The sequence below is a fragment of the Gossypium hirsutum genome, chromosome D12 (genome assembly GCF_007990345.1).
Source record: "Gossypium hirsutum isolate 1008001.06 chromosome D12, Gossypium_hirsutum_v2.1, whole genome shotgun sequence".
Taxonomy (NCBI): Eukaryota; Viridiplantae; Streptophyta; class Magnoliopsida; order Malvales; family Malvaceae; genus Gossypium; species Gossypium hirsutum.
This window is the reverse complement of record NC_053448.1, coordinates 43,251,969-43,261,645: the sequence shown is the minus strand read 5'-3', so window position 1 is coordinate 43,261,645 and position 9,677 is coordinate 43,251,969. Positions and strand designations below refer to the sequence as shown.

At 31.1% G+C, this 9,677-nt stretch overlaps 1 long non-coding RNA gene across 1 annotated transcript; it reads right to left on the bottom strand.

Annotated features, from left to right (window-relative positions):
• Positions 1 to 1,490: 1,490 nt before the first annotated feature.
• LOC107946021 (uncharacterized) lies at positions 1,491 to 2,152 on the bottom strand. Its single transcript, XR_001696805.2, has 2 exons — positions 2,009 to 2,152; positions 1,491 to 1,738 (listed from the first exon to the last, which is right to left on the bottom strand). It is a non-coding gene; the product is annotated as an uncharacterized lncRNA (long non-coding RNA).
• Positions 2,153 to 9,677: the final 7,525 nt, after the last annotated feature.

Here is a 9,677-nt window from a genome sequence, read left to right as displayed (position 1 = left end):
TAGCCCTCAATTTTTATATTGTATATCAAATGGTCTCAAACTAATCCTCAACATTTACTTTCCTCTTCTGCTTTCCTCACTGCCACTACCATCACTGCCTCCACCTCCTCCACCTTTCTCTAGATTTGCTTAATTTGAGGATATTTTTTTTATAGATACATACTATCAAGAGGTTGGTTTAATTTATCAATAAATTAGGTTCAAAGAGAAAGGAAAAAAAGAAACAGAAGTTTTTCTTTTGAAGAAAGGTGGAGGTGGAGGTGGAGGCAACTATGGCAGTGGCGGTGGCAGAAGTGAAAGTGGAAGGTAAATTTTGAAGATCAAATTGAAACTATTTGTAATTTTAAAGATTAATTTTTAAAAATTAGGATTAAATTGATATAATATATAAAAATTGAGTGCAATATAAGTTTGTATGAAACCAAAAGACTCCATAGTATAACAAGGCCTCTAGTCATAGCATTATCATCAAGTTGCAGCAGAGAAACAATAAACAAATGGATAGAATTTTCAGGAATATGGATCCCTGCAAATGCCCAGACTTCCATTGCCTTACGACAAGTTAAAAACACATGCTCCAAATCCTGTTTGCCCACTATTTCAGTGTGTTTTTTCCCATTATTTTCACATTGAACGGGTGGGCGGCGGCAATGCGTGCTTGATAGGCCTATGCCCAATCACTGGATGAGAATAAAAAGTAAAACTGTATAAAAACACTCTTAAAACGTAGTACGAGCAAGTTCATAAGGCGTCATAATGCCCTCAATGAGACCATCATCCCACGAAATCAAAACTCACCTTCATGTCTTCAAGCCTTTCCAAAGGAACAGACTCAACAAAGAAATTAGCATCATCTCGGATCCACCTAAGTCGTCTAACCAGATGTTGTTTGGCAGCAAAAATGCTCTTCAGGACTTACACCTTCTTCTACTTCAAGAAACCCACAATTAAGAAAATAGTTTTGCAAGCATAACAACATTAAAACAATGAAGGTTATGAAATCCTATTCTGCCAAATTTTTTTGGAACACAGAAGTACTCCCAAGAAGGCCAGTGGATTCTTCTACGATCATTAGTCTCCAAATACTTCATCATTTTCTGAAGAGAGTCGCAAGTATTGGAGGGCAATACCAAAACACTTATACGATAGACAAGGAGAGCTTGAACAATAACCTTCAACACCACTTCCTTTCCAAGCTTCAAAAGAAATTTATTCTTCCAACTAATGATCCCTAATGAAAGAAACAAAAAAAATTCCTTTAAATTTAACCCTACTTTGGATTTTTTTTTTGTTAAAATATACATAAACTTTTTATACTTTTTCGTATATTTGAAATTTAGTCTCCTTACTTTTATTTTAAGAAATTTAGTCCATTTACCATTCGGATTTAAATTTACAAGTTCTATTGTTAATACTGTCAAAATTCTTCTTATGAATTCAAATTCATTAAAATATCATTTTCTTTGTAGCATCACTACCAAGTAAGCATCTTAATTGTAATACCCAATTTTGGGTCCGGGCCGCATAAGCAGAAAACAAAACAAATTTAAATAATGTCCATATTACAAACTACAAGCCCAAATAGTTAATCCAATTACAGCCCAATACTAACAGCCCGAATTAGCCCAAGACGCAGAAACCCTAGCAGCAAACCTAGCGCCGCAACCGCCCCACTGCCCACGTCGTTGCTCGTACGTTCAGCAGCCCTCACAATGCCCGTTTCCACATTCTCCTCCACCTGCAAGAAACCACAAACAGTGGGTGTGACCGAAAATATAGCAAATTGTAAAAAGATTTGGCTATAAAAAGCTAATTGATTTCTGTAATAGGGGTTAGCAAAATATTGTATTGAAAAGTTAAAGAAAATACAAAAGTAAAGGATAAAAAAAGCAAAATTTTGAAGGTTTGGTTTTGTTCTGTTTTTTTTTTTCTTTTCGTTTTACCGTTTTTATTTTCTACCTTGTTTCTTAAAACAAATAAACAAAAAGGGGAGTAGAGGGGGACTTACCGTCTCGAGCGGCGTTGGGAGATCTCTTCATTCCGTCGTCGGAATGAGAGGGATGTGGAGCGGCAGAGAGGGAGGAGAGCTGCAGTGCATCTGAAATGGCAGAGGGGTGGTGTTTTAGGGTTTTAAAATTGGGCTTATATAGGGCATTAAACGACATCGTTTGGAGCCTGTTTCAGTGGCCCCAAAACGGCGCCGTATAGCTAGTACCCGAGTGCGACCCAACCCGTACATGTAGGATCCGCGCGTTTCCAGTAGAGGGGATATTTTTCTCTTTGGTCCCTCTGATTTTCAATATTCCTTTAATTTATTTTCTATGTGCTTTACTTAATCTTTTAAATTTAACTGCGTTTTTAAAAAATTGTTGCAGTTTGGTACATATTTAGACGCAGAGTTTTGGAGGGTGGGATTAATTTCCCTTTTGATCCTCCACTGTTGATTACGTGTTCTAATTGGTCCATTCGCATTTTATTTATTTTAAATTTGCCCCGAATTTCTATTTTAAGTGTAAATTAGTCATTTTTATTATTATTGCTATTAAATAATTTAATTTCAATTGAACTATCACTATTTATTATTATTATTATTATTATTATTATTATTTCTATACGTATACACATGCATGTTTTTTAATATACATATATATATTAAACTTTTGTAAATACATGTACATATTTTATATATATGTTTTACTATTATTTTATTTTCATAACTCTTGTATACATGGATATATATATGCATATACATTTTATAATATATATACATTTTCTATATTTTATATATACATATGTTTCCTATAATATATGTATACGTTTATTTTTTTTAAAGAAATTGTTATAAATATATACATTTATATATAATTTAAACATTTTATATATATATTTGCATATTTATCTTTCAAAAAAAGTTCGTTTTTTATTGAAGCATGAAAATCATTTTATTTTTTAAAATTTTAAGATATTTGGCATTCACGTTTTTCGAGAAGGATCGTGTCCTAACTTACTGGGTTTCGATTTTTTTTCAATCAATTTAGAGAGCCAAGTATTTATTTTGCAATAAAATCACACAGATTCAAATAAAAGCTTATTCTCGGGAATTCAAAAATGTTGGGTACTAACTCACTGGACATGACATTTTGTCATCTCGAAATAAGAATTTCTAAAAATAAATAAATAAAGGCAATATTCGGTATTTAGAATTTCGAGAAATTATGCCCTAACTTACTGGGTTTCGATTTTCTTCATTTTACCTAAATAACCGAATATCCTTCTTAGGTTTAAATGTAACACCCCTTACCCGAGACCGTCTCCGGAATCGAGTACGAGATGTCATCCAATTTAACTTACCGATTCGGAGCATAAAAATTTGCTTTTAAAATTAAATTCACTGTTCATAACAACACTGTCCACCTGCGCAACTGTCGCTAATTTAATTATAACTTGAGTTACGAAACTTAAAATTTAAATCCGTAAATTTTCTGTGAAACTAGACTCATATTCCTACTTACCATAAAATTTTCAGAATTTTTGACTTAGCACATTAGTACAGTTTATTCATTAAAGTATCCCTTGTTTCACAGCTCGACAGATCTGACCTCTTGGCGCTAAAAATCAAATATCTAATTGTACAGAATTCATATAAGGTTACCATTAATTTATTTTGAAAATAGACTCACTAAGTAATCTAAACATATAAATTATGACCTATAATTATTTCTGTACAATTTATAATGATTTTCTAAAGTTAGAACAGGGGACTTCAAAAACCATTCTGACCCTGTCTCACTAAAATTTAAATATCTCAAAATATAAAATTCCTTTGCCTACACCGTTTCTTTCATGTAAAAATAGACTTGATAAGCTTTAATTCTATATATCATTAACCCTCTAATTCCATTTCTACTATTTATGGTGATTTTTCACATTCACGTCACTGCTGCTGTCAAAGAAACTGCTTCTTTGAATTAGTTACCATTTAAACGTACATAACTCCAAAACATATTCTTTAATAACTACTTCAATAGCTAACATTAGCCATATCATTTGGACATGCTCAAAATGATTAAGACTCTATACATGCCATAGTTTAAACATTTTGAAAAGCACATAATACCGAGATGGTTATGATAGTGTGATACGAGCTCCGACGGTCCACTATTCGATCAAGTTCAAATCACTATAAAACAAAAGAAAGAAAGAGATGTGTAAGCTATAAATAGCTTAGTAAGTTACATGTAAACAATAATTACTCAATTAATAATTAACACTTTTAACATATAACTAATCAGAACATTTCTTAGCAATTTCAATCACTTACACATACACAATCTTACCAATTCACTTGCATATACATTTTCACACTTAACATTTCATATTCACTTTAATTCATTATTAATCCCGTTGAACACTTGGAATATACACGGATACGTAGAGATTTAGCACATAAGTGCCACATTGATATGTAGCCGAAGCTACCACTGATATGTAGCCATAGCTACCACTGAAATGTAGCCGAAGCTACCACTGATCAATAACACTGGAAATGTCCACGGGCCTGCTCACACAAGCTGTCAGGTGTCTGCAACACATGCTAGATCGCCCAGCACCCGGGACTCACTGTAACACTGTAACACTGTAACACTGGTCTCTAGTGACATGTCACTTGTATCCAATTCTATTCCTAAGTTCAACCGGGAATTTACACTTAACACTTTATTTTCAACACTTTATCACTTGAATAATTCATGAACAACTTTCCTTCCACATTCAATATTAATTCACATATCAAATATAATTCACAATTTATACAAATATAACTATTATTTACATATAACTTACCTCGGATGCAAAACGACTATTTTTGTAATTTAGTCGATAACTTTCTCTTTTCCCCGATCACTTGCACTATTTCTTCTTTCTTGATCTATATTAACACAATTTAATACATTTTATCAATATTCCATTCAAATACAATTCATACACAACATTTTGACACATTTACATTTTTCCCCATAACTTTTCAAAAATTCCACTTTTGTCCCTAAGCTCGTAAAAATAAAATTCTCTAAATTCTTAAATTTCAAACTTCACTAAATCATATTTCATGCTCATAACGGGCCTCAATTTCACAAAATCACAACTTTATGCACACTTTACCATCTTTCACAATTTAGCCCTTTTTCAACATTTTTCATTGAAATTCATCTAGTAAAACTTGTAATTAACACTTCAAACATTCATTATCTAACATCACTAATCAATTTACAATTATATCATGAATGGGTCAATTTTTAAACTTTAATTTCATTTAAATTAAATAGTAGAAACATGAAATTCAAGCTTCAATAAGCATAAAAATACGAAAATAATTAAAAACGGGGCAAGAAATCACTTACAATTGAGCTTAGGAAAATCAAAACCCTTAACTATGGTAACCTGAAACTTTCGGCAGCAAGCTTCTGATTTTTTTGAAGAAGATGGACACTTATTTTCTCTTTATTTTGTCTTTTACCCAATTTGGACAAAAATGCCCTTGACCCATTACTTAGATATTTTTCTAGAAATACCCTTTTGTGTCCATAACACTAATTTATGGTCTAATTCCACATAAACACTTCCAATTTCATGCAATAATTCAATTAAGTCATTTAATCACTAATTAGACACACTTTGCATTTTTCTCAATTTAGTCCTAAAAATTCAATTAAGCACTAAAGCATTAAAATTTCCTATCCATATTTTCACACAATATTTCAATCAATCAGTAACTAATAAAAATTTATAAAATTAAACTATTTCACTTCGGATTTGTGGTTACGAAACCACTATTCCGATTAGGCCCTATTTCGGGCTATCACATTAAATGCATGAGTTTTAAAAATCAAAAGACAAACTTGATTTTGAAGATTAAAAAATGTTGCACCCTAACTTACTGGGTGTGATGTTTAAAATTCTTTGAAATAAGAATGTCTTAATTTTTAATTCATTCAAGGTAAAAAGTTTTCTCTTAAAATCTTTTTAAATTTTCAACACCAAGACATTAAACAATCAATTTGGTACCGATTTTGGGCGTTACGAGGGTGCTAACCTTTCCTCGTGCGTAACTAACTCCCGAACCTATTTCCTCAAATTTCATAGACCAAAATCATTTTTTTAAGGTGAGCTGATCACACCTCAATCAAGGATCGGTGGCGACTCCAATCTTTTTTAAAGTCGACAACTAAATTTTTATTTTCAAAATAATGGTTTTGACATTAATCTTTTGAAATCTGAAAAGTAAATAGACCAAATTCCTGAAAATAAAAATAAAGTGACTAAATCTCAAATGTACGAAGAATACATAGACTTAGATCATATTATAATTTTTTGCTTTTGCTATTTATTTTTTGGTGTAAACTACACTTCAAAAAATTATAAAATAATTACTGAAATATTCGAAAATTTAAATCATTAAATTGTTAAATCTTTAATGATAGTTGTTAAATCAATATTTATTATATATAATATAATATCTATTAACCACGTTATTTTCACGTGGCTTTTGAAAAGAAAGTCCTTTTTTTATCATTTATTAATTAAACTTATTAAATTAAACCTAAAATATTTGCTTTGAAAATAGTAAATTAAACTTAAGAAATTTACTAGAAAAACCTAAAACATAATAATTTAGGTTTGGTTAATTCATTAAAAGATAAAAAAGAATGACACCCAAAGCGTTTTTTTTAAAAGCCACATGGAAATTACATGGCCAATACATATTATAGATTATATATATATATATATATATGATAAATAGTGATATAATAGCTACATCAGATGTTGGTTAAAAATGTAATAGTTCAATGACTTAAATAAAATTTTTTGAATAGTTTAATGATTATTTTAAAACTTTTTGAAGTTGAGTGATTAAAATATAACTTTTTAAATAGTTTAATAACCGAAGTGTAAAACTTACTTACCTTGTCAGTAATTTACCTAATTTTTAAATTATATTTTTTAAGGAATGGATCATTTTAAACTATTTCTAAAATAAACCAGGCCAATAGATCCTAAATCTAGAAGGATGGACCACCTCACGCCATTGGGGCTGCTAATTAATTTCCTGAGAAAAACACTATTCAACAATTGTTGTCTTCTTCTTCATGGATTTCTCCACCTACTTTCTTTTAAGCACAAGGACTGTTCAACTAAAGTTATACAAAAAAAAAAGGCATAATCTTCTTGATTGTTTCAAATATATCAACAATTTGCAGTGTGATAACTTCATGAATGGTCTCTTGTCCATTAACCTTTTTCATTCACTATCAGATAATACAAATACTATACAACAATGGCAAGTACCACAAGCTTCCTGGTTAATGTGCCTACAAATTGTTAAAGACATAATTCATTTAGTAGGTAAAACTATGATGGATGCTTTTGTTTTAGGAGTTGGAGTACATTTTATCTTTGTTACTTAAAAAATGGATCGATTAGTTATTGTACGTTAGATCAAAAAGCAAATCGATCATTCTGTTAAAAATTTCATCTATTTTTACCCTTATTTGGTTCTTGTATGCAAGGGCGAATCCAAAATTTTTTTTAGCGGGACTTGAATTGAATTATAATTTTTTTGTGAGGTTAAACTGTACTTTTTAAAGGACCAAATAGAAATCTTTTCATTTTTAGAAGGCCAAAGTGTAATTTTACTATATAGTAACTTTTAATTCTATCATTTACTAGGGACTAAAAGGATAATTTTTCCATATGAGGGGGCATGGCCCCTAACCTGATGTATATGTGTTACGTCATGTGTAATTGTTTAGCTATTTCGTCAGTCATATTAAATTTTAATAGTAAAAATGAATGAAATTTTTAACAGAAGTTACCAATTTGCTCTTTGATGGATTAATTTACTCATTTCCTAATATAAAGACCTTTATGATACTTTTAGTAAGAATAACACAAACCAAAATTCTTATGATCGTATTCTAAAGTAGAATGCAACATCAGTTGTAAAGTTCTAGTTGCCATGTTTGGTCGATGAATAACAAGGAAATGAAAGGAAGGATAGGTGGGATTTTTGGTCGATATGCTGTAGCGTAGCCTGTCAATTTAGGGTTTTGAACCACGGCTTGAAGTTGAAGACTTTTCGATGGATTATGGACCTATTATAGAAGCCCATTAATGTAAAGTTAGACCAACAGTAAACGTCCGGGCTAAGACTGCTAAGCCTAGCTAGTTGATATGAAACCCCTTGTTTCAATTACAGGTATGCATGCCGGGCCGGGACGAGTTCAACTAAAAATTTAGTTTCATTTGTTAGGTCCGGACTTGGCCCAACCTAAAAAATGCGCCTAAAATTTTGCCCAAGTCCGACCCGAATAAAATTGTTAAAATCCAGACTCGACCCGGCCCGCCCATATTAATTTTTATATAATTTTAAAATATATATAATAAATAAAAAATAATAAAAACGTCAAAATAAATATTTCCCAACAAATTGAAAATAAATTTAAAAAATATGTATACTTAAATAACACTAAGGTAGATGCAACTTAACAAGCAAATGCCTCTAAAATAATAACAAAATTAACAATAAAATAAGTTTTATACAATACCTAAACAATAACAACAAAATAGTAGCAACATAATAGTAAAATTGTAGCAAAATAGGGAGAAAAAAAATAAGAAAATAATATAAAAAACAGATTTTTTTGGTCCTTTAGTGAATTCGGGCCGAGCCCGGGCCAAAATGCCTTACTCAAGGCCCGACCCGTTTTTTAAACAGGCCTTATTTTTTGTCCAAGCCCATTTTTCGGGACTTTAATTTTGCCCAAACCCTCCCACATTTTGGCGGGCATTCGGGCCGGGCAGGGTGGCTCGGCCCATGAACAGGTTTAGTTTCAATCACAATGTGAATTACAATATACTATTGCCTCCATTGTAGTCTTTAGACTTGATCATGGGTTGGATTACTCATCCAGACTCAAAGGCTTGTTCAAAAAGTGGGAGGATTTTGGAAAAAATATAGGCCCCAAAAATAAGGCTCGTTTTCTAAATAGGTTAGGCCTCATGCAAATTTTTTTTGACCTAAGTTAGGCCCAAATCACATGCCTATACTTTTTTTTGTATTTTTAATTTGTTGCTAAATATTTATTTTAATATTTTTAATGTATTTGATGCATTATATTTTTAAAATTTGTTTTTATATTAAAAATCTAAAAAAAATTATTACGATCAGGTCGGGTCAGGCTTGAGAAAAATTTAGGCCCATTTTTAGGTCAATTTGAGCCTAGGCCTAAAAAACGTGTCTAAATTTCTACATCGGCCTGGCCTAGCTCGGCTCGGCGTATGATCAGGTCTAGTACTCTTGTAGAAGTGCTTTTTTTTTCTAGTTTTATTATTACAAATATACTACACTTACAAGTACAATATAATAAAAAATACATGTCCGAGTAATTATAACTTGGAATCAAACCTATGCAAAGAATAGGCCATAGCGGACAAAGAACAGGATAAAACCTATCTATGCATATGTACATTTTTGGGAATAAGACCGACAAACAATGACTAAGCTAGAAAATTGTTTTAAGGGCGTAGAAATGAATAAAATTTTGGAGGGATATTTTAACATTATATTAACATGTAATTTTATAAAAGATGAAGGGCTATATAGATATTTTTCATTTTTG